We start from the raw sequence: 6347 nt of genomic DNA on the forward strand, positions 1-6347 counted from the left end.
GGATTTAATCCATTCAGTAACATGAGCAAAACCCACAGCATTTGGACTGTCATGGTGATTCCATACAACTTGCCTCCTTGGTTGTACATGAAACAACCGAATTTCATTTTATCCTTGATTATTCCAGGCCCAAGTTCACTTGGAATTGCAATAGATGTCTACTTACAATCCCTGATATCAGAACTACAGGAATTATGGAATGTAAGGGTAAGCACATTTGATGTATCGATGAAGAAGTTCTTTGTGTTGCGATCGACATTGATGTGGACTATAAATGACTTCTTGGCCTATGCAGATTTGTCAAGATATAGTACAAAGGGAAAAAAAAGCGTGTCCAATTTGTATGGGTTCAGCATGGTCTAAATGGTTAACACATGGGATAAAATGTTGTTATATGGGGCATAGGCAATTATTGCCTATGGATCATAGGTGGAGAATGAACAAAAGAGCTTTCGAAGGTACACAAGAACTGGATGGTCCGCCTGTTGTGCAAAATAGCAAGGACATCCTAAGGCAATTAGACGCATTATTTGAATGTGGGGGACCATGATGCACATAGAGGGACAAAAGACCGCGCAAGATATAGTTGGTACAAATTTTGATGTTGGGTGGAAGAAGAAAAGCATTTTCTTTAGTTTGCCATATTAGAAAGATAATTTGTTATGACACAACCTTGATGTGATGCACATAGAAAAAAATGTCATGGGCAATATACTTAGCACACTGCTTGACATTACAGGGAAGACAAAGGACAACCATGAAGCCTATTGTGCAAAAATCTACTTAAATTAATAGGTAAATAATTATACGTTTTACCTGTAAGTGCACAAGGTCAACATGGTAGTATAGCGTGCAAGTACAGGATCATTCCCACGAGGATTGCTGATTTTATGTTTAAAAATAAATTCCTTTTTAATTAAAAGCTAAAATTCAATTGCCACGATTGAATTCAATAGAATAAAAGATAAATAAAAACTAAAAAGGATTAGGGTTTTGATATCCACCACTAATTATATTCAGCTAATATAACAATATGCCAATGCTTTGATCAAATGATGCATATTTAATGTTTGCCAACCTAAGGGTTAAACTCTAACGCCTTAAGCTATTGATTTCCCTAAGCAACGAGTTAGGCATGAGTACATACTCTAACTCTTTTCTTTCCTAAAGAATTTAGCATGGTATATACTAAGTTGTTCTTTAGAAAAGCATATGTTCTCTATGGAAATCGACAAACACACAGGGCCTAGGGCATGTCTACTCCCGGTTCCCCATGTTGATTAACCCAAGAATCCGGCGTGGATATCTCTTGTTACTTATGTTAAACCCAGGACTCGGCCATCCAAATTGATCTAACTAACAAGTCCATACCACATGCACATGTTGATCAGGCATACACATATGAGGAATTCATGCAAGCAAGTATTAATCAAGTTAAATAGCACAACATGATCATCACAAGGTGCTAATATTGAAATATTAATTAAACATAACTAAGGCTTCAATCTAGCCCTAAATATAGTATAAACTACATAATAAAGATAAAAAGGGTGGAAGAGAAAGAACCCAAACTCCTCTTGATTTAGCCTAAAGAAAGCATACTTTGAGAAGACCTAGATTGTGTGGTTAAGTCTAACCAAATCCAAGAAAAGGTTAAATCAGATTCAAGTTCAGATTGAATAAGATTTTGGATTGGATTCAAATTCAGATTCTGCACATGTCTTAGTATTTTGACCATAACTCTCCGCTCAAATATCGGATTGAATTGACTCAAACGGCATTGGAAAGCTAGCTCAAAATACTACAATTTGTTGTGAAATAGGATTTTCGTAATTCGTACAGTTACTATGTCAAAATCGCCCCGCAATTAAAGGACACAAATCTGGACGAATCCTATTCCGATTTCAGACTTCTATTTTGACTGGGAGACAGACCTCCGAATTATCTAAGTTTACTTGGGCTTCTAGGACTTCCCTAAGCCTATAAATAGACTTCTTTGCATTCAAGAAAAGACACAATCCCAGAGAGCAAAATTCTTTTGTTTAGTTTTTCTTTAGGTTTAGGTTTAGGTTTAGATTTTATTTTTATGTGGAGCTAAATTCCCAACTAAGGTTGGGGATGAAGCCTCACCGATGAAGAACATCAATACTTATGTAAGTTTTTATTATTCTGATTTTATTGGGTTTTATATTTCAATTGTTTTACTTCTAATCAATTGTGTGGAGTAATTCTTGGATATCTCTTGTGATTCAAGGATACATGTGATGATTTGAGATAATTTCATATGATTGATTGCTTGGCTTTTAACTCATAAAAATTGGATATCCCTTGTGATTTGTTCTACGGATACATCTGGTGTTTCAATTTAATTTGGATTCCTTTTGTGATTTGGTCAATGAATGGATACATGGGATGGTTTTGATTAATTCTTTGAAGCATAGTAAAACATATCTATGATTTAATTTGTGAGAACTTCGGATTAATATTGATGAACATAAAGTATGTTGTTATGATTTGGTGAGTGTGAATTCCCAAACCTTACCTTTATCCTTAGATTTACTTATTTTATTTAGTTTATGTTTATCCTTTAATTTTCAAAACTCAAAAATCAAAACCCTTTTGGAACTAGATTAGGATTTAATTAGTTTAGATATAAATTGCTCTTTCAAAAATACAATTCTCTGTGGGATCGACCTCGCACTTGCAATCCATTAAACTACAATCGATTCGTGCACTTGCGAGTTAAATAAATTTGCACAACAAGTTTTTGGCGCCGTTGCCGGGGAATTGTTTATTTTTTGAAACCAATTTATTTCTAGATCGGTTTTATTCTTCTACTAGTTATAATTAGGATTTTATTTTTCTGCAATTTGTTTTGTTTTATTTGTGTTACTAATACAAATAAAAAATTAAAAAAAAAAAAAAAAAAAAAAAAGATTTTTCTTTTTGTTTTTTGTTGTTGTTTTGTTTGTGTTACAGCCCTGCTACGATCGAGCACACTTGTGGCCAAGACAGCAACCGCAACAGTTCAGTAGATTTTTGCCAAAATCTTTTGGTCCTTTTTTGTGAGTTTTTAGTTTCTGTTTAAATTAATTTCTGCTTGCAATTGTGTTTAGTTAGTTTAATATAATTTAATTTAGTTCAATTCATTTCAGTTTTTAGTTTGTTAGTTTGTTAGTTTGTTAGGTTGTTAGTTCCTTTTTGCATGTTCGGTCGTAGATCTTTAAATCTGGAGTTAAACACTTTTGATCCCGAAATTGAAAGAACGGCGAGAGAGAATTTAAGACAGCCATCAAACTCACCCACCAATTCTCAAAGTTCCGAGTCTGATTCGGAAAAGTCTGTTAAGATGGGAGAACGAAATCAACCTAGATCCCTCAGGGAGCTGTTCGTACCCAATATTACCAACACACCATCGTGTATAGTGTTGCCAGCTACTCGCTTCGAGCTGAAGCCGAGTACAATAGGCCACCTTCCTGCATTTAGAGGATTAGAGAATGAGGATCCATATGTTCATGTGAGGATTTTTTTGGAAATTTGCGACATTGTTAATACACAAAATGCCCCAGCAGAAGCGGTGCGCCTTCGGTTATTCCCTCTGTCCCTACATGATAGGGCGAAATCCTGGCTACTCAACAATAGACCTGGATCTATCACTTCTTGGGATATGTTGCAAAGCAAGTTTTACCACAAGTTCTTCCCAATTTCCAAAATCAATGCCCTCCGTCTACAGATCACCAATTTCAGACAAAAAGAAGGGGAAAGATTCACCGATAGCTGGGAGAAGTTTAAAGAGCTTACTATAAAATGCCCACCCCACGGGTTTGAGAATGAGGTGCTAGTTCAAATTTTCTACAGGGGACTAACACCAAGTGAGCGAAACTCGCTTGAGACAATGAATGGTAGAGAATTCTTAAGTCTTACTGGGGATGAAGCTTATAAAACTTTGGATGAAATGGCTGAACGAGCGCAACAATGGGATTTTCAAGATAGTTGGGACAGACAACAACCCGCTCCCAAGACAGGAAGCATCTATGAGGTGAGGAACGATGCTGAATTAAGGGAGGAGTTCAAGGTTCTCAGGCGTCAGTTTGACACTATGGTCCTAAACAAACCAATGAATGCAGCAGATACTTACCACGTTGATGCATGCGGGTTATGTGATAGTCAAACGCACTTCACTCAAAACTGCCCAACTCTGTCAACAGAGTACCCAATTGAGCAAGTCAATGCCTTCAATGAGTACAAAAAACCCACCACTGGGCTGTTTTCCGAAACTTACAATCCAGGGTGGCGGAATCACCCCAATTTCTCTTGGAAGCAGAATCAGCCATTGAACCAAAGAGATACCACTCAAGCTCAGAATCAGTTCAGGTCATCTCAACAAGCTCAACCGCCTGTTTATCAGTCTACCACTCAAGTGCCTGCACCACAGTCATCACTGGAAGACATGATGAAAACATTAATAGAAAAAGTCGACCGGTCCAACTCCCAAGCTATACAAGAGCTCAAGAATATACAAGAGCTCAAGAATTCCAACTCCCAATCTATACAAGAGCTCAAGAATTCCAACTCCCAATCTGTACAAGAGCTAAAAGGTTTCACCAATCAAGCCATACAGGAGCTGAGGAATTCCAACATGGCTAATAGCAGAGACATACAAGAACTTAAGCAGGCCATGATCAAGGTAGAAGGGCAAGTTGGCCAGATAGCAAATCAGGTGGGGGAAAGAGAAAGAGGGAAGTTCCCTAGTCAACCCCTGCCTAACCCAAAAGGGCAATTTGTGATTGGAAGTTCCTCCGCCTCTATGCATGGTCAGGAGCAGTACAAGCCATCACCACTCTGTGGTCATGCCTGAAGAGGCCACTAAGGCTGCAGAAGAGAAGGAAAACCTGGACAAGCCTGCGGAAGACACAGGACCGGACATTGCCATTCCGATTACTGAGGATCCTTCCAAAAAGTATATACCCAAAGCTCCGTATCCAGAAAGACTGAAACCGCCAAAGAAGAGCTCGAAGTTCGATGATATTTTGGAAGTGTTCAAGCAAGTGCAGATAAACATTCCATTCCTAGATGCCATCCAGCAAGTGCCTTCTTATGCCAAATTTCTGAAGGATTTGGTCACCATCAAGAGAAAGACGAACGTCCCCAAGAAAGCTTTCCTGACTGAGCAGGTCAGCTCTATCTTGCAATACAAGATGCCTGTAAAGTATAAGGACCCTGGATGTCCTACCATTGCTTGCAAGATTGGTGACAATCGAGTTGAGAAAGCTCTGTTGGATTTGGGGGCCAGTGTAAATCTACTGCCATATTCAGTATTTGTTCAGTTGGGATTGGGAGAGTTGAAATCCACTTCAATTACACTTCAGTTGGCTGACAGATCTGTGAAGGTTCCAAGGGGAATTATTGAAGACGTCCTGATCAAAGTTGATAAGTTCTACTACCCTGTGGACTTCATTGTCTTAGATACAGAGACGGAAAATGCAGAAATTCAAGTTCCAATCATATTAGGGCGTCCCTTTTTAGCTACGGCTAATGCCCTAATCAACTGTAGAACTGGAGTCATGAAGATATCATTTGGAAACATGACAGTGGAACTGAACATCTTTGATATCAGCAAGCAACCATTTGAGTATGAGGAGGTCAGAAGCACATGCTTAATTGAGGAGATAGTAGAGAAAACTGTCAATGAACCAGATATTGAAGACCCCTTGGGAGAATGCCTGATTGCACTGGGAAGTGACATGGCACTGGACACTTTATTGGAACAAGCTGGCACCTTGTTAGACTCAACGCCTGAGATAAAGACGGAGACTACAGAAATTTCTTTGACATCGTCCCCTGATCCATCTTCATTAGCAGCTGAGCCTGTCAAGCGGGAGTTGAAGCCTCTACCAGACACCCTGAAGTACAAGTATCTGGATCCTATAGAATCTCTGCCTGTGATCATTGCTGCCGATTTGGATAGTGATCAGGAACATGAGCTGCTAGAAGTTTTGAGAGAGCATAAAGAAGCAATCGGGTGGTCAATAGAAGATATCAAAGGAATCAGCCCTGCAGTAGTGATGCATAAGATTCATCTGGAAGAAAATGCTAAAACTTCTCGCGAGCCACAGAGACGGTTGAATCCGGCCATGCAAGAGGTAGTTCGAGCAGAGGTAATTAAACTTCTGGATGCGGGAATCATATACCCAATCTCTGACAGCAAATGGGTGAGTCCCATTCATGTGGTGCCAAAGAAGGCAGGGATTACAGTTATCAAGAACAAGGAAAATGAGTTGGTCCCCACTCGTGTGCAGTCAGGATGGAGAGTGTGCATTGACTACAGGAAGTTAAATGCCGTGACA

General features: G+C 39.0%; 1 non-coding gene across 1 annotated transcript; it reads right to left on the bottom strand.

Moving 5' to 3' along the window:
* Positions 1-3718: 3718 nt before the first annotated feature.
* LOC132186006 (small nucleolar RNA R71) lies at positions 3719-3825 on the bottom strand. Its single transcript, XR_009440689.1, has one exon. It is a non-coding gene; the product is annotated as a small nucleolar RNA R71 (small nucleolar RNA).
* Between the last annotated feature and the right edge of the window lie 2522 nt (positions 3826-6347).

Source organism: Corylus avellana, chromosome ca6 (genome assembly GCF_901000735.1).
Source record: "Corylus avellana chromosome ca6, CavTom2PMs-1.0".
In the NCBI taxonomy this organism is placed as follows: Eukaryota; Viridiplantae; Streptophyta; class Magnoliopsida; order Fagales; family Betulaceae; genus Corylus; species Corylus avellana.